We start from the raw sequence: 26,015 nt of genomic DNA, 5'->3' as shown, positions 1-26,015 counted from the left end.
CACGAGCACAGTCCCACACAAGCACCTCGGTGCCCACGGCTTCCCTCATGGTGGGCTCTGCTCTGGGGCTGCCATCACTGGAACTGGATTTCTTCTGTTGGAGCTGCACTGGCTGAGAATGCTCAACACAGCTAATGGTTGCTTAATCTGTCGTGTATTTTTTTATGATGTGCTGAAATGCCAGGTTGGAATCTGGAATGCCTCATTTATTAGCTCAGTATTAGGAAGAATAAGGATGCAATTAGGGTTTGAAAAAATTCGGTTAAATACCCATTTCCTAATACAGAGAGATTAGGGCTCCTCCTGTTTCGTATTAGGAGGGCAGGCTGGACAGCAGCCCTGTAATTGGTGCAAATGGCACAGGACATGCTTGGAAGCACCTCAAGAATCCAGCTTCAGCTCGTCTGGTTCCTGGAGAGCTGCAGTTGCACATCCTCATGCTTTCACCATATTCTGGATTGCTTTTGTCCTCTCTTCTCCTGTTTGGCTAAGTGTCATTTGCAATTCAAGTCTCTCCAGCTTTTTGACAGAAGGGTTCTTGACAAATCTTGATTGCTGCCTGTCCTCCTCCTCTGGTTCTTCTCCATCTCTTTTCCCAGTCTCTCACTTATCCCTCAGAACTGTTCCTGTTTGTTCTCTGATGCTCTGGCACATGAAATGAGCTCAGTGTTGTTGCGAGAGGTGGCATGCTGCCCCCCTGCAGAACCTTGAAATGGCTTCCAGGAGTCAGCAGCCATCAAGCTTGCAACAAAAAACCATCCTCTGTGAATATCCATTGTATTTCCTCTGAAATACTGATGAGTTGGCACTGTGTTTCTGCACTGATGAAGTTTTGCCGTTATATGATCCCCAGAAAATTGGACTTCACAGTAAGACAAAGACTTTGTCCCAAATAGCACTTTTAGAAAATATTTTTTCTTGAAATTACAATTATAAAAATAGCCCTACTTTTCACTGTGTCCCCTGGCAAATGGAGCATGATGTTTAAACGCTCTTTGAAAAACATTCCTGAGATAAGATCATTAGTATATGAAAATGCTTTCTTAACAGAGGCAGCTTTTGTTGAAAAGCCTTCATTGGTGGTGGATTGGGAATAATTAAGTGAAATGTAATGACTCAAAATAACAAACAAGGTCTTCACAGTGATTTATGAACACCCAGTTCTCCTGGGGAAACCTAATCTGACATGAGCACAGTGTGAGGTGTGGTCGTGGTCATGGCAGGCAGGAGGGACATTTCTGAGCTGCAGAGCTGTGTCAGTGGCTGCAGAACAGGTTCTGTGCCCCACAGCAAGCCCATGCCAGGCTGGCAGCTCCTGCAGGGAGTCTGTGAGTTCACTGGTCCCACGTGTTCAGTTTGATCCTGACTGCATGATTGCCCTTTGTCTCTCCTGTCGGTAGCTCCTGGGGACAGGGACCTTCACGCAGCTCTGTTTTTGCGTGTGGCTGTGAATCTCAGCTGCTAATCTGAGCTCCTGTTGCCACTAACACTCCTATCTGCCTATATCTATCTATACCTATATCTATACCTATTCTACCTATATCTATATCTCCTCTCTGTGTACCTTCCAGTCCATTACGTTCTGCTAAATGCAAGTGGTGGAGGTTCTACACCAAAGTGGAAAAACCAAATGAAAATGAGAAATAGCCTTTCCAGTGATTTATACTCAAAGTGAATCTCCAGTGTGTGTGTTTGCCTCACCCTGTGCAGTGGTGTCCCAGGGGCAGGCAGTCCTGCAGTGATTTTTTAAACCTCTTAGAAACACACAGAGATCAGAAGTTAATTTTCATGTCTCTTCTATGGCTGCTTTATAATTAATTTCTCTGAACCAGTTTGTTTTTCTGCTGCCAAACACTTCAACGCTTATATGTAAATTATCAACATCTGAAGCTGTCTTTCCTTAGAAAGAATACAAGGCAGTCATCAGATAAAAGTCATTAAACATTCACAGCTATTCTGCTCCACTGATAATAAAATATTCTTAGGCAAAGGTGACCTTTTTACAATAGATTTATTAATGTCAGGACTTCAGAATTGTCTTTTCTCATTGCAAGTCTTACCAAAAACACCAAAAAGAGTGAAGTTTATGGTCTTAAAGATGTGTCAAAACACAGTCATTAAGGACATTTTCACAGCATGTTATTTATATAACCCATTTTTTTGTATTTTATGTGGAAAATATTGAGATAATACAGACATTCCTGACAGAACTCTGTATTCATGACTTCCTTTGACTTCTGATCATATTCTAGAGAATCCAGATATCATTTCTAGCCCTCACATTTATGGCCTTTGAAATCTCCCTGGGTCCAAGAAAAAGTTATTCCCATACGCATGAGAACATCAGTTCCTTTGAATGCAGAAACATTTTTATGTTGTCCTAAGTTTGTGCCCCCATTGGAGGGCAGATCCCTTAAAATCCAAACTATCCCAGAATTTCCATCTGCTTTTCCTGGTCTCCATCCCACCCAGCAGAGTTGGTGATGCTCATCCTCAAGCTGCTGTGCCAGGATTCAGTCCCATGTGCCTCCACTTTGGTATCTCTCCAAAATCAATATTTTAAAGAAACTTAAATTATTCCTCCTACAGGAGTAATGATTCATGCAGTGATAACATCAATATTAATATAATAATCGAACTTTAAAGTCAGCTGCTAAGCAACCTGTCATGCCCACGGAGCAAACTGGACTCAGACCAGAACAACTGGGACTGGACTGGAGAAAACTTAATGTGAAAAAGAAAATACTAAAGGAGCAAAAATGTTGGTCAAGTACCAGATTTTGCAGAGCCACCCTCTGGGCTCAGCTGGAGACTGAGAGCTGCCTTTTTGGGACGTTCCCATCCTGTCTGGTGTCCAGGCTGCAGCTCAGCCCCAGCACTGCAGGCTCTGAGCTGACACCGCTCCCCAGGCTCTGCCCTGCGGTGCTCCAGGTGCATCCACCCTGCTCACCTCCTGTGGAAATGAAGAATCAAGAGGAAATAGTTACAGGGAAAAATCTTATTCTCTTGCATTTTACTTCCCGCACTCTTCTGAAGGCCCATTCAGTGTTTTCCTTCTGGCAAACTATTTAGTCAGAGCAATTGCAGAGAGCTCTGTTTCTGCCCTCTGAAGGTTATCTAACGGCTTTCAGTATGGCCAGTTTGGGATGTGTCTTGATGTGCAGGGAGCTGGGATTAGCAGAATAGAGGGAAATTACTTATTCCAATAGCTTTTTAAATAAAAAAGCAAGTTGGTTTAAAAGAGGAAAGGCCATGCCAAGTATTTCCATTATATTGTTTTTTTCATTATCTTGAGGAGTCTGAAGAAGTCTCTGGGAAATGAGATTCTGTTCGGTAGAAGATGCAAGTGCAGGTTGGGAAAGGGTATCAGAGCCAGCTGGTGCAGAAGGAAAAGAGAAAAGAGGTCACTCATTATGATTTTTTCCTCATGGTTGCCAGCAAAACAGAGGAAGAAACATGTCCTTCGGGATATCCCAGCTGGCAAGAACATCCTTAAAGGCTGAATTCCAACCACACCAGCATCAGAAAAAATAGTTCAACAATCCCTGGAGACCTACATTTTTGTGGATTCACCAGAGTATTGGCAAGCGCCCTGGTTGTTTTAATCTCTAGAGTTGCATGGTGATGTATAAAGTAGAAGAAAAATAGGATCTCAACTCTAGGAACAGACCCAAATTGCTGTTGCTTTTGTGTTTCAAGGCTCAGCAGTGTTTCTTTGCCTTTTCTCTCTCCTTTGCTGTGCTTTTATCCTCCTAAAAAACACTTCTGCCTGTTGGCCTGCATGGTCTCTGCACTGAGCACTGCCTGGGCATGGAGGGACACCTGGAAGGTCTGGCATAGGCAGCAGGATGTTTTTTTCCTTTCTCAAACATCAACTACCTCACTTTCCTCTGGCTGTACCTTCCTTCTTGTCTTTTTAATTAGCTCACCTAACACATTGGCTGCAAACAGCGACCCAGGCTGCTCTTCCTCCTTTTTACATATCGATACATCATCTGCTGTGACTGATAATTTATGCAGACCCAGCTGTCCCCCTCCCTTGCCTCTCCACTCACTCCCTAAGGTTTTTCCAGGAGCTGCTGGATGGAAGATGCCTGGCAGCAGGGCTGTCAGCTCGTGCTCAGCACCAAACACACGCTGAGCTGGACCCCAGTGTGTACATCGGGGTCCATTTCGGGGTCAATAGTTGTAAGAATTCTCTCTGGCACCTGTCTGCACAAAAGGCAGTTCAGGCAAGTCTTTGTCACTCTTGTGAGTCTACTGGTGCTCCTGCTCCAAAAAATAAAGGGTTTTGATTAAAGCAAGCACAACAAGAGTAAGCCAGGGATTTTGAATTGTAGGAAGTCTTGACATAGTCTTCTGAACATTGAGGGCAAATTATCCATGGGAAATTACTCTGATTGTTGCCTCTATTATTTGTCCTTAAACCTAACTCAGTACCTCCAGACAGGTATAAAATTCTCCCTTTGCAAACAAGTGATACTTCTTTTCTTCTTTTACTTCTCAGCCCTCCCTGCTGAGGGTTTGGGTTTTTCTTGCCAACAAGATTTTTGGAAGTGGTCTTCTGCGCCTTTCCTGTCAAACAGTGCATTGTTCATGGTTCCAGTTTTTCTGCAGCTATTCAGTTTTTCTTTGATGGAAGTAGAAATAATACCTAAATAATCATTTTGATTTTTATTTGAGGCAGCTGTGTTGGGACAGAACCTATTGTTCAGATCTGTTACCTTTTATACAACAGAGAAAAAATTAATTACAGGGCTTTCCCCTGACATCCAGGCTCTTGCCTGCAAATATTCACATAAAAGATGAATGACAATGAGGTTCTCATTACAGCTTGATGAATTAGCCTTTTCACTTCAGTTCCAGGAAAGTCTACTTCATGGTCAACATTCTTGTTTAGGCCCTGCTGTGTTTTTTCTCTCATTGAATTCAAATTGTGCAGTTGCTGTCAAACCACCTTTGTTGGAGCAATCCATTATTTTGCACTGCCCTTTAGAATTCTTCACTTTTCCAGGGAATTTGCCACAGTGATTTGCCAGTTAGTCAGCAACAGCATCTTCCTAATTTTCCTCTGTGCACATCACACACCTGGGGCTGCAGGAAGAAGTGGCAGCTTTGTGTAAAACAGCAAAAGGAGCAGAAGAACATCCCCTTCTCAGTTCAGGGCATGATCCTTGTGTTCAGGGTAAGCCAAACTGCACAGTCTGATGTTCTCAGCCTACTGCCACCTTTTTTTGTGTGTGTGTCCACACAATGATCTTGTTGGCCTGTAACGCACAGTTTAGTTAAAAGTGGAATATATATGGACCAGGAGGGAAACGTGCAGAGGTGTTTGCTAGGAGTCGAACACTCGTGGATTCGTTTTCAGATTGTGAGAGGGTGGGACAAATGATGATGAACCTCCCTTGTGTCCCCCACATCTTGCGATGCCCAGAGCAGGGACACCCTGTGTCCAAGGGCATGAGGACCATTGTGCCTGACCAATCTGCTCTGAGAGGCCAAATTTGAAAGCTGTTGTCTACACAAAACAAAGTCAAAAGACTCACCCCTGCCAGGTGCTATTTCACAAAGAAAGAACATTTTGTTCCTTGCTCACAGTTCTTGGCAGTTTATCATGTTCCTTTACTTGTATCTTTAAGTGTCAATACCTTGATCAATTTTATTACACCTGGCTGTGGTCAGAATATTACTAATGGTGGCTCTGGTTGGTGTCTGGGGACAGGAATAAGTCATTTGTAATGACTGTAAGTGAAAACATCAAAATACTGTTAGGAGAATAATTGCAGTAGTGTGAAGCTATCATTATTAAGGTGGCAATATTTACCTTTATATCTTTTCCTAAAGCTTCCCAGACCACACTGACTTTTCTGGCTTCTTCCAGGTTTAAGAGGTTTGGGTGCTTTCGGAAGTGCTATCCCAACAGGATGCCAAGGCAGAGGGGTGGGCATGGTCACCCAGTGACCTTGCCTTGGATGGCAGTGCCTGTTCCCACTGTGTGGGAGGTGAGTGCAGGAGGGGAGGTGAGTGTCACCCAGCACTTCTTTGAGGAATTGTCCTCAGCTCCTGCACAATTCTGTGTCCTGGCATGCCACTGCTGCTCCAGAGCCCTCTCATCCATGAGAGCCCAGCAGGGACTCTTCTCCTTGCAGTTTGCTGCTGGAACAGGAAAATACCTTGGGAATTTTGTCTGCTCTGCCTGCCAGCTCTTCAAGGAAAACTCTGATCTCTCCAACCATGAAATAAAATCGAGTAAAATATCACTGAGCCATATGGACACCCAGCAGCATAACGCCCCTGTGGAAAGTCCTCCCTGCTGTCTCTGGTGCTGATTATCAACACAGCTTAGAGCAAAGCTGAGATTTTTAATGCCCCAAGCATGATGCACTCCCCTGACCTTGGGAATTATTTTTATTGCTATTTTGGCTGTATCTGTCCTTGGCAGGTTGCTGGATTATAAGCAGATGCAACAGAAATGGTGGAGACAGCTAATTTCAAAGGTACAGAGTCCTTCCACAGCACACGGGAAACATGTTTAATGTTTGGAAATCTTCTTGTGGCATGGGTTAAATTTGGAACTGCAAATGGAACACTAGAAATTCCTTCAGTCATCTGTTCTGACAGAAATTATACTAATGTCTGTATTTACATTGTTCTGTGGTATCTGTGCTCCTGCTGCCTGGGCTTCTTTGTGGGGTTTTTTCCCAGCAGCAGTGGTGGACAGAGTGTTTTGGCCAGGGGAGCACACAGCTGAGCTGGGGCTGCTTGCCCTGGAACGCTCGCTCCCTGGGCTGCAGAAGCAAGCCATGCACTTTATTGAAGGCTGCTTTGCCTCCAGGCCCTTACGCTTCTTTATTTCCCCTTAAATGGATGTTTTCCCCAAAGACAATCTTTTTAAAGCAGTTCAAACAAGTTTCCAATTACTTTTCATCACATTAGTCTTCTGTTCTAAAAATCTCAATCTCAACATCAAGTCCATTTCAAGAACTTGGGAAAGACTTCTTTTCTACCTGTTCTATTTTTGTAAGATGAGCATTTTAACAAAGAGCTTTCCTCTCTCCTCTCTCCACTTAGAAAACCTCAGTAAATTGGTTGAAAAGAGGACCAGTCTCTCTGCTCTAATAACAAGATTACCTCTCCCAGTTCATGCTCTGGATACTTGCTGACAAATGACCCCATGTGAGAGAAGACTCAAATATTTCAGGTGAGGAAGACATTTAAATACAGGGACTTCAGAGAAGTGCCTCACATGGGGCAGGTCCTTAACCTGTGCCTATGCTAAGTTGCATCCCAGACAACATTCAAGCAGGTTTTCCGAAATCAAGGCTCACAGAGCAGGTATGGCCCAGACCTGTGTTAACGCTTGGCTATCAGCCAGGCTGTGAGGTGGGATAATAACTTATATCCCATTGTTTTAAATCCTGAACCCATCGAAGAGTATAACAGATTACTGAATAGTTGTTACATGTGGGACTCTAGTGTGGTTGTTTATTTGCAGGTCCTACAGAACTGAGGTTCAGTGGTACCAGTGTTAATTGGAGGCCAGTTTTGGCAATTGCTACAGAAGTGTTTCTCTTCCCATCCAGACATGGAATGAAATCAGCTCCATTTCACTCCAACAGCCTGTCTTGACAAAGTAATCACCATTCTCATGCAGAATATTCAAATAATTCCCTGAAGTGCAATGTAAGGGAAAAGGAAACAAAAGATAATTATAATTTGCTGTTGGACTTTTCACAAATTGGGAGTTGAACTACCCTTGAAAGCCCTGTTTTGATGTGCAAGCCTTGCCCTCATGAGGGTGCAGGCACTGGCACAGTGCAGCTGTAAGACAGAGGCCCTTGTTCAGGTGCATGCCAGCAGCCACAAGCTCCTGGGTCAGGAGCTCACTGGGGGTCGCTAGCTGAAAGACACATCCCCTCTGGGTCCTCACCCTGTTTTCTGGAACTTGTTACATGGTTAATATTTGCAAAGCTTCTGATTTCATTGTTTAATGTAATTTTATTCAGTAAAGCGTTCTCATTGCATAAAGGTCTTGGTATTTAATATTTAATAGCATAAGTCCCACGTGAGTCTCAGGCAGAGGATAAAAATTACATTTTAAATTAATGTGCAGTCAATGCCTGCTGTTCTTTCTGCATTTAAAGGCCAATGGCCAACTCAAGCCCAGCACCATCTTGCAGGGGCAATGCCTGTGTTCTCTGCCAAAATGGGCAGTCACCATCACAGGACGTGTAGCATTCCCCTGTACAGGTGCTGTCACTTGCCTCCAGCTGGGAGCCCTGTGTTCCATGGCCATTTCAGGATGGACACCTGGGATTCATCCACACAATCTTGTCAGTCCCTCAGTCTGGCAGCTCGTGATAAAGGACACTGAGCGGTGCCCACAGCAGAGACCTCCTGCATGGCTTCAGGTGTCCGTGTGCCGAGCTCACCGACACCAGCACAGGACCAGCACCTGGGACACACAGCCCTACAGTTCAAACAACGCGTACCCCACACCTGTGGTGGTAATCAACAGGTCCTGGGCTCTGCAGGAAAGGGGTTTGGGCCCGATTTTGCAAGGATTCAGCATGTACCACATACCTGGAATTCCACGTTCGTTTATATGTTTGGTTATTTACGCTGCTGCTTTCGCAGTGATAATTTCATACTTTTCTTTGATGACTTTTAGCATTTCCTTTTTCTTTCTGGGAGAAGGTTTGAGATGGAAATCTGCACCTAATGTTTTTGTTCTTGAGACATAGCAACCAAAAAACATGTTCAACTTGTCAGATGGTTTATAGACCCACCCCACAACCAGCCATACACATGGTCCCTGCGATGTAATGTCCTATTGCCTCAGTGAAATTTTTATATACATATATATATACACATGTATAACATTTCAGATTATGTAATGTCACCATCTGCTGCTTTACATAAACAGTGTTCAGCTTCCACCTCTGCTGCTTTATGCAATGGTGTCCCCAGCCAAGCCACTGGGTAGGGGATGGAGGAGGGACTGTTCTGTTTGTTCTCCTCTAACTAAATACCTCTCCCTTCACTAGGGCAGAGGTAGGGAGCTTGCAGCCAGAAACACCACGAATTGCAGCAATGCCCATTTGTTTTCCACTTACTGTCCTTATTCTTCCATATGCAAACCAGCTTATGTTTACTTTGATGGGCAAAGTTGCTGCAGGGTCAAGTGGAAAGAAGAGATTGGCTGGAAAGGAGCAAATCCACCTTAAATGAAAGTGTCTGCAATAATTAGCAAATGTTGCAAAAATGAGCTGATAAACAAGCAAAATGTAAGAAAGGAAAGGTAAGCTTCAGGGCAATTAATTAAGATAGCAAATGAAAAGAGATCCAAAGTTTTTGCAAGAATTTAACAGATGGGAGGGTATACTGGGAGCATGGTATTTGTTCAAGCAGTGAGAAAAAGCTGGAAATAGAGGGATTCAGGACCATTTTAAAAAGGAACTGGTTTGTTTTCTAGGAATAAGCCTCAAGGAAATCAAGACAACATTTAATTTCTTTGCCCACATTTGTATTTTTGCTATTCAGGAAGTCCAAAGAAATGGAAGTTCCCTTTGCAAAACTGGAGAACCCACACACAGCTCTGCTCTTCAAGTGCAAGCATCAAAACAGTACTTTAATTAACCTGCAGTGCAGCACACCTGAACAAGTGGATTTGGGATGTAACCTGTATCCTGCTGTGGAGCTGAGCCTTATTGCCCTCTGGGGGTCCCTGCCTGCCCACCCTCAGCCCCAGAAGGAGCCAAGTGCTTGTGCTGGTGCCTGAATTCCCTCTGTACCACAGAAATGTGAGAAGCCTCTCAGGGCCAAGCCCCAAGCCCTCACATGGGCTCACTCATCCTCCACAGCTGTCAGTCAGAGGCTGGGGGAGACACTCCCGGAGGGGAGGGATTAGTGGGTGCATAAATGCAGGGCGGTGACTCCCCCTCTTCCTTTGTCCCTGAAGTTCTGTAGCAGGCTGAGACTCCACAAGAGATTTGGGTAACTGGAATCTGGCTAGTGAAGGTGGGCCATCATCATCCTAAAGCTCTTCTGAGGACTCCTAAAAGACTCAGCTCTAAACTGCAGAGCATTCTTGCTCCTAACCCTGCGAGAAGTCATACTTTAATGAGTATGCCATCACCCCAGTTTGGTTTTTTCCGTGACTAAAGCATGCTTGACTCTTTGGGGTGGGCAGCTTTGTAACAGTTAGCATTAAGGGACTTAGGGCAAAGGGATTGGAATTGCTCCATAGAGGCAGGGCTACATTCTGTATTCCAATTTTTGGTGGGTTTATTTCTAATGAAGAGCAAGGGAGCGATGTATGTTATGAGGAAGTGATCAATTACCTGGCATGTCTGTAGCACTGAGGATTTTATCACATCAGGAGGATGGTGATTGTTTTTTTTTTTTTTTTTTCTTTTTTTTCAGGTCTGCAGCAGAGCAGCAATCTCTGGATGCCTGATTGCAGCTGACAGGTGAGTTGTGGAGCCAGCTCACCAGTGACTGTGACAGGCCTCCCTATCTCGTGTCCCCACTCCTTTTCAGACTGTAATGGCTTGATGAAGATGTGCTGTCAGGGTGATAGAGATCCAGAGATTGTTACATGAGGAAAGCTTCGACTTGCTAAATTACTTTAATCTTGCAGGAGGCTCTATTAGCTCTTATTGGCCCCCCCTTTGTAGGGGTTAGAGAAAAAAGCAAAGGGGACGGGCTGCAAAACTGCAGCAGTGTTTGTTCTCCTGAAAAGCAGAGCCCAGGAAGAAAAGTGGGAATTGCACCTGGCTTTGGCTGCCTTGCTGGCACCATACTGTGCAGAGGATTAATTTAATTTATCCCAGCAGGTGTTGGGTGCAGAGGGCTGTTATTGGCTTCGGGGGGGGGGGGGGGGTTGTGAACTGCAGCACATTTGGTGTCTTGTCCCTTGCTGGTCTTGGAAAGGATGGAGAAATTATTGTGTGTTAGGCTACTCTTGCCTGTACCTGGTGGTGTGGGCTCCATCCTACTCCAAGGGAGGAGAGGGTTGTGGCATGGGGGCTGGAGTTTGTATGCAAACCTTGAGAAGAAGATTTTTGCAATGAAATGAGCTGATTACCAGTAGGAAGGAACTTCATTTATTATCTGATTTTTAAAAGCTTTAATAATTTTAGCCATTGGCTTTATCATCAGGCAAAATAATTATTTCAGTTATTATCTTTAATAACTTTGTAGGAAATCTTCTAAGTTCTTTTCCATGAATCCTACTTCAAATGCACCTGCAGAGATAAAAGCAGCAAACTTAACCCAATGAATAGCTGATAAACCAGAAATATCACAGCTCCGAGTTCATCCCGTGCATGTAATCAGTGTCTGTGCTCTCCCTGGCCTGTATTGGCGGCGAAGCTCTTTTATGATATTCTGTCATTTATGACAGCTCCTCCAGAGAGTTCATTAGGATGAACATTAATGTGGCTGAATCCAGGAAACTGCTTTTCCTGACATAATGCCAACATCTATTACAATGCTGTGCAGTGCAGGGGGAAGCTTTACGGTTGTTTAATGCACGTGTGTGTGTTGCAAATGGCATCACTTTTTAACTCTCTCCGTAAAGCAGTGTCTGTTTTCTGGATTGCCACCACTATAAATACATGTAATGGGGAGCCTGAGCAGCTGTTGTGTTCAGCAGTTGTCTACAATGATTATGAATTCATGGTTGTGGTTCCCAGTACTAGAGAGCCACAATTAATCTATACTATGCTTCAGACCATCAACGAGAGTGCTGGTGTTTCCTCTGGTCTATTGGTATTTCTTAGAATTCCTCATGCAAAAAATCTGTATTAGGAATTGAGGCAAAGGAAAGCAGCAATGGCAAAGAAACAGCCAGTGGTTTTCCCCTCTTCCATCTGTGTCTGCACAGCTGTGTAGTGCAGGAGCAGCTACTCAGAGTCTGCAGTTGGGTCACTTGTTTCAAGCTTAGCCATGGTGGAGTGTGGAGTGCAGGTGGGATGGATGTTGTGGACTCAGTGCTCCCATGCAGTGCAGACCATGTGTGTGCTTGGTTTTAAAACAAAAACAAAGGAAAGCAAAACTAAAACCCCTAAGTCCACAGAAGAAAACAGTGTTTATGACAACAGGAGAAACATGAGGCTGAGAATAATCTTTCCTTGCATGCTTGGCTCAGATGGAGAACACTGTAGCTTAAACTACCTCATGCTTTTTCCCACAGCCTTATTATAATCTCCTTTCTGGGTCAATTCCCAGGTAAGAGAGATGTGCCATTCCATTTTTAATTGTTTTCAGCTCAGTCTCCTGATTGCCAGTGCGGGGCTGGTAGGGCTGGCCGGACATGCTGTAACGTGTCCTGTACAAGGTTCTTATCTGGCCAGAGCTGCCGTGGGTCCCGTGCTGAGGAGGCTGCGTGGACACGGGCACCCACCTTAGTCAGCTGTAATGAGCCGCGGCTGCCAGGGGGAGAGGACAGCTGCAGTGGGTCCAGACTGGCCCCATCTGTCGGCTGCCTGCCCCGTGGTCTTGGATGGAGAGGTCCGAGTGGAAGACTTGGCTAAAAAGCAGGAGAATGACTTTGGGGGAGGAATTCAGGGCTGGTGAATTGCTGCAGTCAGCACGAGATGAGCTTGGGAGTCCCAGTAGCCTTGTGGGAGGCAGGAAACCCCAGGAATGTCCATTTGAGGTTAATTAAGTTCAGATCAAAGAAGCAGCACATCAGGAACTGCTGAAGGCTGCTGAGGAACTGGGGTCCTGATATTTGTGTAGGAGTAGGAGACTGAGCACAGCAAGTTCCGTAGATCACCCAAGAGATGGGGCTGGAAGAGAAAACCTGTGAATCCTGCTGCAAGATGTGAACCCAGAGCAGGATCGTTCCTGGCCAGTCCCAGGGAGCACGCAGCTTGTATGGACAACCCCTGCTTTGAAGGGGCTGTGGCTTCAAGGGAGGCAGAGCAGCTGGGAAGTGGGAATAGCAATAGATGGGGAAGTGAAATCTCAAGGGAGCATGAGAAAGTCCTGTGCCTGTTCCTGCCCCATGCCAGTGCCCAGTACCAAGGTGGCAGGAGCCACTGTGGCCAGTGCTGCCAAGAACTGGGCTGAGGGCACAGCCTGGTGTGTCCCTGTACTGGACTGGAAAGGAAAACCAAGCTGGGTTTTCTAACTGCCCTCTGCAATACTTCCAATTTTATCAAATGGATTTTATTTCCTCTTTCAAGTCTAATGATGTCAGGAAGAGGCAGCCAGGTTATAGCTCTATTTTTAATAATTAGGAAGATGGGTGCAGGACTGTGGAGAGGTTTCCAATAGCTAGTTATTTCTTTAAATGGTCTGGATTAGTATCCCATATAGCCGATGAATATATTGGAGTGACTGGATTGATTGATAGTAATTTCAGGATGTGACTGGAAATTCAATTATCTCTTAAAAATGATGAAACAAACAACTTAACCTGAGTTGGTTTTGTGGAGCTTCAGCAACCTTGACATTTTGCTCCATCCTGGAACAAAACAACAAAAACCCTGATTTACTGGGTGATTAATATTTTTAAGTTATTTTGCTTTGCTGCAGAAAAATAATTTCTGTTCAGCTAAATCAATGCTTCAGTCATTTGTATTTTACATGAAGATTGATATCTGCCCAGCACAAGGGTCTGGCTTGTACCATCTTCTGTTCTCTGGTGGTTTGGGTGCTGACTAATAGCACAGTTGCCTTCAAAATAAGAAACCCTTCAAAGCCAGCCCCCTCCAAATCTCCTCTCCAACACAACCCAAACAGAACAATTTGATGGGTTCCAGGTACTGTATTTTGAGGGTGTTTTCTGGGCAGGTGTGTCTTAGCCAGCTCTAGCAGGAGCAGTGCTGGGTGTCTCGTGGCAGCGGAGGCACCGGGGGCTCTGGGGATGCTCACACCCAGCTGTGAGGGATTCACACCCTGTCAGTGCCTCTGCCAGCCCGGGGAGGAGGAGGACAGGCACAGCCCATGGTCCCTGGCAGCCCGGGGAGGACAGGCACAGCCCATGGTCCCTGCCAGCCCGGAGGGGAGGACAGGCACAGCCCATGGTCCCTGGCAGCCCGGGGAGGACAGACACAGCCCCGTCAGTGCCTCTGCCAGCCCGGGGAGGAGGACAGGCACAGCCCTGCGGTCCCTGCCAGCCCGGGGAGGAGGAGGACAGGCACAGCCCTCGGTCCCTGCCAGCCCGGGGAGGACAGGCACAGCCCTGCGGTCCCTGCCAGCCCAGGGAGGACAGGCACAGCCCTGCGGTCCCTGCCAGCCCGAGGAGGACAGGCACAGCCCTCGGTCCCTGCCAGCCCGAGGAGGACAGGCACAGCCCTGCGGTCCCTGCCAGCCCGAGGAGGACAGGCACAGCCCTGCGGTCCCTGCCAGCCCGAGGAGGACAGGCACAGCCCTCGGTCCCTGCCAGCCCGGGGAGGACAGGCACAGCCCTGCGGTCCCTGCCAGCCCAGGGAGGACAGGCACAGCCCATGGTCCCTGGCAGCCCAGGGAGGAGGACAGGCACAGCCCTGCGGTCCCTGCCAGCCCAGGGAGGACAGGCACAGCCCTGCGGTCCCGTGGCAGCACTCCCTGCTGGAGGGCTGCAGGAACGGGGCTGGGGAGAGGCAGAGAGGAAAAATACCAGAATAAAAAAGCCCGATCAGTTAATTGGTGAAATCCTCTTTCTCTGGTTGACTGTATTAATTCTGACAGGAGCCTCTCCTCCTTCCCTGGAGTGCTCTGGCAAGTGAGATTCTTGCAAATAAAGCAAAGGATCTGCTGAATGCATAGCCATGCATAATTTAGGAGTGCTGGAGCCTTCTGCGCATCTCATCACAAAATGGCATTCAGTAAGTGCTAACACAACTCCTTTGTGGACAGACATTTCTGTGAATTTCTTGTTTTTCAGTAAGATTTGGACATCAGACCCCTGCCAGGAATTAAACATTGACCATCAGGAAGTACCCTAACACTTAACTGATGCATTTGTTCATGTGTGCCCACAGTCACAACAAAGAAGTGATTGTGGATTCTTGAGTGGGTTGGCTTTGAATGATAGTATGAATAAATGATGGAAGCCTACATTTTCCTTGAATTCACACTTTTCACCCATAAGTCATAAAAACAAATTTGTTGCTAGAGAAAATAGCTGGAAGGGGAGACAACGGCATCTCTCTCTTTCAAAGGGTGTGGGGAGAAAGTGTTGTATGTCTCTGGACCAGGTGTGTGAGCGGAAAGAGCCATAACTCTTTAACTTATGCGTATCTGTTCACACCAGGTAGATGTTTCATGCAGGGAGAAGGACCAAAGAAATAATTAAGACTAGTGTTGATATTTACTTGAACTAATAGAATGTTGTGCGACATCATCTGAATGAAAATCGAATTTGTGGTTGGTAGGTGGTTCATCCTCTTCTAACAGTGCAGAGTGATTAATTCTTCTTTATCATGCCACAAATAGTAATTAAAGAGAAATACTACATGGCTGCACCTGGTTTTCATTATACAGTTGCAACAGTGTGTAAACCAAATCTTTTATTGATGAGAACAGCCATAAGTTTGAAAACTGAGTGAAGAGCATGAAAACCCCTCTGAGGCTCCCTAGAGACATGTGAGAAATCTGAAATTATTAAAACATATGGTGGCATAAACTGATTACTGACAGCTCCTGCTGTGGCTGTGAGCCCTCATTCCTCTTTGACTTCCAACTTTTCGAAGGATTCTCAGCTTGCTTGGTTCTCCCCCTTCCCTTGGTAAACCTGCTGTGGCAGGGAAGCCCTGCCCATGCCCTGTACAGTGCGACCCAGCTGACGGACTGTCCTGCTGCAGGGACAGTTTGCTGGTCTCTGTTCAGCAGCACCCCCTAAGTCCCATCCCTGTTTGGTGATGGGCAGTCTAAAATCCCACTTACCTGCACAGTCCCTGAATCACAAGGCTTTATTCTACTGCAGTTTTTAAAAACCCTTGTTATGTATCTGATATTAAAGCTGGATGTTTATACCTGGTATTTGAGCCTCAGAGAGGGAGTATATTTGTATATCTGGTTGATATATTTATGCTGTTTGCCAAGTCCCTGTGGGCAAGGACGTTCACCACCACTCAGTGGCCATCATCTACTGCCATTCTCTCTTTATGTGTGCATATGTATTTACTGATATTGATTAATATTTATTTCTCATAAATAATACATCACTGCGATTTTGTGTGTGCCATTGCAAACTGCAGGAACACTAAGGGTAATGAATGTGGTGGTAAAGCTGCTCCATCCCTGCAGAGCTGCCCCAGGGCCTGGAGGCTGGCTCCTGCCCTCACATCAGCATCCCTTCCCACAGTGCTGACAACTATTGCTTCTCTGAGGAACTCGAGTTATTCATGTCAGTACCTTTTTGCCCAGAAAAATGGGCAGATTCTCCCCATACCTCACAGCCCCATTGTGCCAACCACAGCATGAGTAAACAAGAAAAAAGCCAAGCCCCTGGGCCCAGGTTCAGTCAGCTCTCACTGGAGGGAAGGAGGGAAACAACGCTGAGAGGTGAGCACATCAGCAGCTCCTCTTACGGGAAAAGTAGGTTATTCTGAAGCAACAAACAGGAGAAACATAAAACAAATAAACTGAAGAGAAAAGGAGGTGGAATTTGGACAGAGACTGGTTTATTGAATTCCAGCTGGACAGCGATACCAAATCTGGGAGCACTCTGCAGTGACTTTGGCACTGTCCCCCAGTGCTGGGAGACGGACCAACCCACTCTGCCCAGTGAGTGCCCAGCTAGGAAATACTGGAGAAAACTGGTTGTTCCCAATGGGCTTTCAGGGAGCCCATGTCCTTGTGCTCACAGAGTTCAGGGCATCCCTGGGAGTCCTCATCTGAGTGAGTATTTGCCAGCAAACCCCAGTCAGTCAAGTGCAGCCCAGTTCTTTACCATGGTGGTTGCTATTGCTGTGCAAACTTTGGTATTTGTTGGAAAAGGCTTATACCAGAATGGTTTGCTTTAGGAAAAAACATCCCTGATAAATGGGACTGTTCTGCTTTGAGTAACACGGTGGTGCTGGGGTCACAGCTAGAACCTCTCATCGTAGCAGGGGGAAGACTAACCTTGCTGCAGCATAGTAGCCTTGCTGGCAGCTTCTTTTTTTCCTCCCCTTTCCTTTGGTGAGGACACAAAAGGATGGAGGATTCTGCGCCAAAGCCAGGATGCTGAGCCCTGGGGAGTTCTGATTTGGCCCATGCCCTAATCCTACTGATCTGTTCTTAAGCATGTGCTTTGATGATCAAAAGGCAGTTCAGATACCAAACAGCACTTTGCTACCCCAGTGGTTCTTTTTAAAATGCTTTTTAAAGAGGACAGGAACATATGTGATGCTTACAGCATGGATTCAGGGAGCTGGCTGGTGTGGGAAGTCACTGTGCACACCTGAGGCAGGAGGGGCTCCGAGGGTGTCTGTGCCGCAAATGCATGAGAATGCCTTCTGCATAGCCAGGAATGGGTTTTACAACACAGAGGGGTTCTTCCAGGCACAACCTGGCTGTTGTTAGTATGTAATTATATGCAGAGGACCATATGTCCCTGCCTTTGGAAACTTGTGTAGTCCCTGTTCTTGGAAGCACCTATAAAGTCAATATGTTATTGACAGTCATTGCCTGGTTTGTCATGTGGAGTTACCTGCCACCCCAATGGGCAGGGAGTTGCTTTTGCAATGATTTTTTGGTGCTCTGTCGAAGCTCATAGCTCTGAATCAGTTTGTGTCAGCTGAGATCATCTTTTACAGATTATTTTCAGCAGTGAGTGTTTTCTGCAAAACAATTATTTCAATAAAATCAATCAGTTCCTCCCTCCTGGTACTGCTTCGGTCAGCCCCAGAGCTGACCATGGCCAGGCTAATGCCTCTGTTCCTGGCATGTCCATGGGAATGCCACTGCCAGCACAGCTCAGGGGGGGCCTCAGACAAGCACTTGGTGGGGCAGGGAGGAGCTCAGCAAGCCCGGGTTGCCTGCGGGCATATGGGATCCCAGCTCTGCTGTCCCTTTTTTGGACAGAGTACTTACCCCTTCCCACACCACCCAGGCTTTCTCTTGGTCGTGGATGATGGACCCTGGACTTCTACTTAATTTAGTGCCCGCTAGTTTTCTGGATTTGTCCTTGTACATTTGTCTTATTTTTACACTTGTCCTTAGTAACCTGACCCAGTTTCCGTTCTCATGTATTTACTCCCTATGGCAAACGCCAGAGTCCACAAGACATCAAAGATGATACGTATCCTCTTCCAAATTTGTTGTGAAATGATTACCTGGAGGCAAATTATAATTTCCTAAGACTGCAAAAAATTGAGAAAAACCCTGTTTCAGATGGCAGCAGCCTCAGCTCTGCAGTAATTGGTGTCTTTGGCCACTCTGCATAAGCTCCCCATGGTTTCTGCTCCCCTTGTTTTTCTGAGCCACTGGCTAATAGTCACAGCTTTGGCAGCTACGTGATGCTCCAGCTTTGTCCTTGCACCATGGCCATGGAGAGCTGTTCTAGAAGAGGTGACACCGAGCCCTCAGTGCCTTGCCCAATGTGAGGAGCATTTTAAGGGCGGGTCCAGGGGGCAATGTTCAGAGTCAAATGAGTAAGAGAAAATTTTATACCAGTGGGAGTCTCTTACGTATCTGATGTTATTTAGGAAAATATGCAGAGAGAGATTCTCTATCTTTAAATAGAGTTGCATATTTTATCTATCAAGAGAGAAAGTCTGGTGTGTCAGAATATGTAAATATGTTGAGTAGCTCTGAGGCTGGCAAAAGAGCCAATATTAAAAAAAAAAAGCAGATTTGAATCTCTGGCTGCCTCATATCCTCTGCTGTAGATGCCTACCTCCTTAGGAAATAAAAGATTTTGTTTAACACACTGAGCTGTCACAGTTAAGTTCAATACCTCCAGTGTCTAGTGCTCCTGAATGTAATTGGGATGCTGTAAATTTTCCTAGTCATTACTTGGGAATGGTGCTCCACAAAGTCAAGCTGAAAATCAATTGGAAAGCTGACTTCTTGCAACTTCCACGGCTTCTTTTCTTTTCTTGAAAGTTGAAATATTTTCCTGCAAGAAAATTGCATTGACTGAATCCCTGTGCTTCTCTGTTATGTCTTGCTTTCTGGTTTTGTAGCTGCTCCATCTTACCCACGTGGCGATTTCATTAGGGAACTTTTGAGAGTTTTTCTTTTAATTAAAGGAGATATCATACTTCCTTGGTTAGACTACAGCTGCTAATTCCCAGCTGTCTTTGTGGCATTTGTTTAATTAAGAGCAAAATTATCTGCATGATTGGAGAACCTCTTCCTTGGCTCTGAGCTGGTTAGGCATTGCTACCAATGCAGATACAGATGCCTTCCCACAGACCTCTTCCTGTCCAAGATGTGCCCTTCACCTTGCTCCCGTCCTTCAAGACAAAATTTTTGAAGGAAGAAATCCCTACAAAACCCCAAACAAACCCCCAGAGGTGGATGGGTGGGTGCTGCTGGGGGATGGGGGGCAGGCAGCCTGGGAGATGGCCCAGGTGTCCCCTGCCTCTGGCAGCTCCTCGTGTTCACAGGATTCATTGGGCACAGGCAGGACTGGCAGGCTGAGCTGGAGGAATTGTGATACCAGGAGAGTCTGAGATGTTCATCACAGCTGTGCTAAATGGAAAATTCCCAAGTGACCCAAGGTGATGATTTCTCATAACCTTTGGGGTTTTTTTTTTTCTTTTTACTGGATAGACAAAATGGAAAATTGATGAGTGCAAGCCACACTTTTTATCCTGCTTCTGAGCAGGCTGTTGAATCCACTTGATCATAGAGTTGATGTATTGAGTTTGCCCAGACCTTCATTCTCTGCTGTCAGTGTGTCTGGTTTGACTTGAAACCATCTCCAATAAATTCAAGGCTGTAAAACTGTAATAGGACTCAACAGCAACCTCCAGTTCCTTGAACTAAAACATGTTTTCAGAGATTTTTGGAAGGTATTGATCTTTAGTGTGCTTAATGGTCATTATTAACCTCAGAATTATGTACGGTAAAATGAGAAACAGAAGGAAGGAGGGAGAGACAGAATGTTTGCACTGCTGAACAAGACTGATTGTCCTGGGAAGAGGCTCCTGGTGCCTGCTGTCCCATCATGCTGTGGGTATGCGGCCAGAGAGTGCAGGAACAGTGACACAGCCACGGGGCTTCTGCTCTGAGAGTCCCCTTGGCTGCTCTTCACTCTCTGAGCAATCGCATCCCATGGAGGGGCACAGGATTTTAGGCATAATTCTGCTTTGTGAGAGCCAGTGGGATGAAAACAGCACAGCAGCAAGAGTTGGGGCGCTTGTGGGGCTGTCTCCTCCTCCCTTGAGGAGTTTTTAAAGCCTGGAAAGGTATCAACCCATTAAAAATCTAACAAAAGGTGAAAAATTCAGAGAAAATTTGACCTATTAATAAAGGATTTAGCTAAACATTTGTGGAAATATTTATACTTCACTATACCATTAGCTTTTCCAGTTAATCTGCTTTCTGTGCTAGGGCTCTGAGTAAAATATGTTCCTGGAGTAGTTTACAAAAGAAGTTAGTGCTGTATCTGGCCTATTATTCTTCTTCTATAAAAGATTTTTAAAGATAGATGCAAAAGTCCATATCTGAGGGGCCACTAATCATTTTTCTCTCTTATAGAAAATAAAACCACTAAAAGGCAACAGAAATGACTAGTTCCTGGGAAGTCTGCTTGGTTTGCTTGTCATTTTGCAAGGCAACTTCTATTTGCAAATGGAAAATTCTTAAGAATTTAAAATGTCACTTAGAGCATCTGCAATTGCCCTGTAGAAGAGTTTGTTCACCTGTCAGCCTATATATGCATATGAACATGAATTTCTTTTACTCCTGGGAAATCTTGTCCAATTTTAACACTTTTCAGTGTGGTTGGTGAGAGGGTAGCCTGAAGATAAACACAGGAATATATTATTGCATTTGACACTTTTCACAAACGTTGTGCTTAGTGTATTCTGAATATTGAATGTGGAGGACGGGCCCTGCAGCCCATGGATAAACCTGGTTCATGCCAGGAGCCCAGTTAGTACCAGCAGAGCAGCTGCTGGGGGCGAGGCTGCTGAGGACCAGCTCTGGGCTTCTGCCCCAGAATAATGAGATGCTGCTTCACTGGCATAAGAAGCGTTGAGCACTGGCCCCTTTGCTTCTCTCTCGCTCTGTGCCCAGCTTGTAACGCTGGTGTTCCAGGGCTGGGGCACAGCAGCACTGAAGACTGAACCTACCAGGGCTCGTGTCAAACTTCTGTTTTCCAGATTCTCCTCAGTCAGTCGCAGCTACTGGTTGAACAGGAGTAAATGTTTTTAAAAATGCCGAGACTTACAAAAATCCTGGGTCACAGAAGCCCCCAGGGATCACTGGGAAGACTTCCTTGTGGCCACAGAAGCATGGGAGGTGAGTGCAGCCAAGGTGCCTGTTGTAGTAGAACATCCACATGAGACAGAGCACCGAGGGACCCCAAAACAAGGCATGAAGACATTTCCCCCTCCCTTGTGAGCTGGAGAGTACAAACACCAGAGCACTGTACAGACCTCCTTGAAAGCAAAAGGTCTTGCCCAGTCTGCCTAGAGCTAGTGTCTGGGGAGGGGGACAAGCAGGGAAGGATAAAGACAAGGAATTTGTGGCCCCTCAGGTTTGAAATGCTCAATTTTGAAATATCAGAATATTGTCAGAACTGATGCCTTGGCTGCATCCACAGCCCTTTGAATGGCAGGCTCCCTTGGCATCACGGTGCTGCAGCCGAGCCTGGACTCTGCCCCCCTGAAGACAGAAAGGGGCTTTCAATTACCCCTGTCCATACTTCAGAGGCTCAGCCTGCAGATCCAGACAGCAAGAACATGTCCTAAAAACAAATTCTCAGCTTGAGTCCTCACGGAGAGCAAATACTGCAGCTGCATCTGCCAAAGGACGGCTAGTTCGGTGCTGGAGGGATCTGTGTGGGGCCGGATAAACACGTAACTTAGCAACAGAGAGCAAACCGTGCGGGTTTGCGGGGAGATGTCGGAGGCAGGCTCCTCATCGACTCGTACCCGTGTGCGGAGAGCCCTCGCTCTGCCCTGGGCAGGGCTCCAGCCTGGCTGGTGCTGCTTTCCTGGGCTCATTCAGCCACTTCCACTTTTCCACGGGTCCCATAAATAGTCATTATGCCTGTCTCCTGTCAAAGGGACCTGTCATCAGCAAAACCCTCCGTGGCTTTTTCCACCTCTTTCTCAAAGTAATGAACAGTCTGTTGAGCCAACAGTGTTGCACTATGTATCTGCAGGAATTCTCCTAACAGATGTGCTGAGGCTTGGAAAAACTTCTTTTAGATAAGCCAAATAATCTTTTCAATTATCTTTTGCTGAAAATATGTATTTTTGTAGGCATTCAAGAGTGTTATGGCATAAAATACCAGCCTAATTATCATTAACTTCTCTATTATGTTTGCTGAAATATTTTTTTGAGTTGTCAAATATGCAGCTATTTTGTTATTTGGGAGGGAGGCTCTAGCAGCTGGATAGTTTATTTCTTGATTGTGCAATTTGATCCACATAGTTCATTTCAAGAAGATGTTATCTAAAAGGATAGCAGCAGCAGCTCATATTTTTTATTAGGATTATTCCACCGTGGTGGGAACAGCTTCCTCAGATGGTCCTGCAGCTCCCAGGGCTGGCACAGCAGGTGCTGGGGGCCAGGGCAGTGTCACCCCTTCCTGGTGTCCCGCTCACTCCCCTGGCTGGGCGATGCCACAGGCAGTGTCTAACTCGGATCTGGGCTCTGCGTGCAGCCAGGCCCAGAATGAGGAAGCAAGGCTGTGTCCTTGCTTCACAGCGCGTGTGCACATCTCAGGCTCCCTCAGCTCCTACCCAGCTCCCAGAGCACTCAGCTCCTCATGCTGAAAAACAGGTTTTTCCCACAAATTTGGTCGTGGTGTTCAAGGCTGATGGAAAATCCCTCCAGCTGTTGTTGCAAAACACCATTCCCTTGAAAGGAAGGGAAGTTTTATTGCACCACAGAGCCAGCAGAGGGGATGCATATACAATTCATTCTGGTTCTTCCAGGAAATTCTGTTTGGCTGTCACATGTCAGAGCTGTGACTGCTCTGGGGCTACTGAGACCTGTGAGGGAGTTACTGCATGTGTGGGTTCAGTCAAGATGGGGGGTGAAGCATTGTGCTTCAAGCATTGGTGTAGCCATTTACTTAAATTATCACTAAACCTAATGTCACCCCATCTCCTCCACTGCCTGTTATTGAGTGCTCCAGCTGGGTAATCTCATTAGAATTTGTCTTGTTCTCACCTCTGGCAGCAGCCATGTACACAGCCTCACAAAAGGTTATTCACACAATATTGCATGACCTTGATGAAAGGCTAATTTGATAAGAATTCAATTTAAAATTCCATTTGTACTGACAAACCAGGATTTTATTGATGTCACAAATTTTCAGCAGTAGAAGTGACATTAGGAGCCAGGCTGCCTTGTTTTCAGGCCTGGAGGTGGACAAGGCAGAGGATTTATATCAGAGGGTCAACGTACCTTGCAGCAGTTTAGTTTAAACGCTTCAGTAAACTGTTTGTAAGTTTTCTTTCCTTTACTATGCTATTTTTCTTTACGGTTTACCTAAAGAGATCTTTGCAGTGGCAGTGAGGAAGCAGTGGTGCCTGATGAGGAAGGCTGTTTCCCTGTGCATTTCAAAGCTCATTTCCTACTTGCCCTTTCATCCTTCGGTCTCCATCAGGTTAAGCCAACAGACAGAATAAATAACTAGCCTGGTCTGCTCTCTGACTGGGGTGTTCCTGCTGTGAGTACAGGTGGTCCCTGCCCCTGGCAGGAGCTGGGAGGTGGCTGGGGACACACCGGGCTGGGCCGGGTGTGGAGGTCCGGCCCCGGTGCGCGCGGACACCGGTGTCCGACACGTCCTACGAGCAGTGGGAGTGCAGCCAGGGATGCAGTCCATCAGCTGCTGCTGTCCCTCAGCTTGGTTTGGTGCTGAGAGCCATGTTTAATGCTTCCCGGGTGTGATCAGGAGCTGCTGATGCTGCCATCCCTCCCGTGCCCGTCACACTGCCTGCATCCCTCGTTAACCTTTCTTGGCAGCCCGTGTGAGGCGTGCCAGAGCGAAGGTGGGGCTGTGGTGGCCCACCCGAGGGCAAAGGCAGGACAAGGAGAGGCACAGAGAGGAGAACAGCAGGTTGCCAGGGGCTGTGGGAGTCCATGTGTGCGGAAGAAAGCAGTGACTGAAGTGGCAGCAGCCCGTGACGGTGTTCCAGAGCCAGCAGGGCTCAGCAGGGTGGCAACGTGTTGTTTGTATGAAATGTGTCAGGGTATGGCAGGGCAGGAGAGCCTGGAAAAGGCAGCTGAAAGTAACAGTGCTCCAGCGTGGAGACACCTGGAGAGGAGGGTGTTGGCACCTGGCAGGGGCTCCCCAGATGTGCACAGGCTGCTCGTGACAGCCTGGCTGGGCTGTCCTGGAACAGGACACCACCTCAGCAGCCAGCCTGTGTCCCTGCTGCCCACCTGGGCACAGCCTGTGTCCCTGCTGCCCATATGTGACACCTGAGGCTGCACCGGGTTCTGTGCTGCCATTCCAGGTGGCAGGAGGTGGCACAGAGCAGGACACGGGATGGGACTCCCACCCAGGAACGGCAAGTTCCTGTGCCCTGCTGCCATAAGCTGTGCATGGGCACGTGCTGCAGTTACAGCATCTGGACAGTCACAGCTCTAGAGCAGATCCTGTATTATAATTACTCTAAGTTAGTACCTTGGAAAAATCAAATGTGCTCTGAAAGGAATGATATCCTCAGAAAAAAACCCATGCAAAGTAAAAAACCAGCCTTATCTGACTTAATTTCCTTTTACTTTGATAGATTTTGCAATAAATTACTTATTTAATGGATAGCATGAAACATCACACAGTGATATTTCAAACATTCAGATGCCTTGATCATTTAATGCTATTTTCCCTTCTTTATTATGCCATAGGCAGAATTTTAATTATAATATTTATGCAAATTATGTTTGTATAATCGTATTTGAAAGACTGTGTGGATAAATTTTCCAGCCAATTTATCTAAATACAAGCCTTAAACTTTCCCTTTATCACTGTCACAAACACTCTTCCTCCTAATTTGTCATTTTAGGCACTTCTATTACATTATCACAGAAGGCTCAGTGTCATTTGCGGCCTCCAAAAAAATAACTCAGGAATCATAGTCAGAAAACCCAAGCCCATGTTTGTGCACATGAGGGATAGAAAATCTTACTTTGTACGCAAAATTACGTATTTTTGAACTGCTTGGTTTTCCCTTTCCCTGCTGGCTGTCTGAAGTCTTGTCCCAAAAGCTCACTGCCCATAACAACGAACGTCCTTCCCCTTCTAAATCTGCTCAATGTAAATCCTTCTGTTGGTGTTAGTGGGTGACGGGGTTCATTAGCAAATGACTGTCTAAATGAGAAAAGCAATTAGGCAGATTTGTGAAGGACAAAACTTGTATTGATTAATGTAATGATGACACATGCAGAATAATTTTGGACTCAAACATAAAGATCAAAAGGATGGGAAAAAACAGGTGTCTTCCAATTAGGGCATAAATCAACAATTAGGAGCTTTCTCTGACTGCCTTTTGAAACTCCTGGCATTAATCACTGCTGATCTGTGCATAACGCTCCAAAGAAAGGAAGCAACCAATATTTTCACGTAATTAAAGGAAATTATATATTCAATACCTTTTAATGTGATTAACAATGATAGGATGAAACTGTTTAAGAGCAGCAGTTAACAGGAATATTAGCTGCCATTATGGCTGAGCTAAATATTCAAGGTTATATCTACTCAGCTGTGAATTTGGAAGGTTTGCCTGGTAGGTAAGATAAAACTCTTCACTCAGATAATGTAGCAGGTAGTACCTGGGAAAGATCATAATTGGTGCTGTGAAGCAGGGCCACGGTGTTATTTGGTTACCAGCAGTCCCTGGGGTGAGCAGTGAATGTGCACAAAATGTCAGTACATCACAAAGATGCCAATATAAAAACCT

General features: G+C 46.0%; 1 long non-coding RNA gene across 7 annotated transcripts in view; it reads left to right on the top strand.

The window, feature by feature from the left end:
- The first annotated feature begins 4,545 nt into the window (after window positions 1-4,545).
- Window positions 4,546-26,015, top strand: part of LOC137485959 (uncharacterized) — a 44,858-nt gene continuing 23,388 nt past the window's right edge. For 2 of the 7 annotated variants that reach the window (XR_011005518.1, XR_011005516.1), the window contains exon 1: window positions 10,225-10,472. This is a non-coding gene — a long non-coding RNA (uncharacterized lncRNA). Of the gene's footprint in view, window positions 5,186-7,071; window positions 7,336-9,934; window positions 9,997-10,224; window positions 10,473-14,685; window positions 14,823-26,015 lie in introns of those variants that run through there. The other 5 variants (XR_011005520.1, XR_011005519.1, XR_011005517.1 and 2 more) reach the window with 5 other exon arrangements.

Source organism: Anomalospiza imberbis, chromosome 20 (assembly GCF_031753505.1).
Source record: "Anomalospiza imberbis isolate Cuckoo-Finch-1a 21T00152 chromosome 20, ASM3175350v1, whole genome shotgun sequence".
Classification (NCBI taxonomy): Eukaryota; Metazoa; Chordata; class Aves; order Passeriformes; family Viduidae; genus Anomalospiza; species Anomalospiza imberbis.
This window is presented reverse-complemented; position numbering and strand designations above follow the sequence as displayed.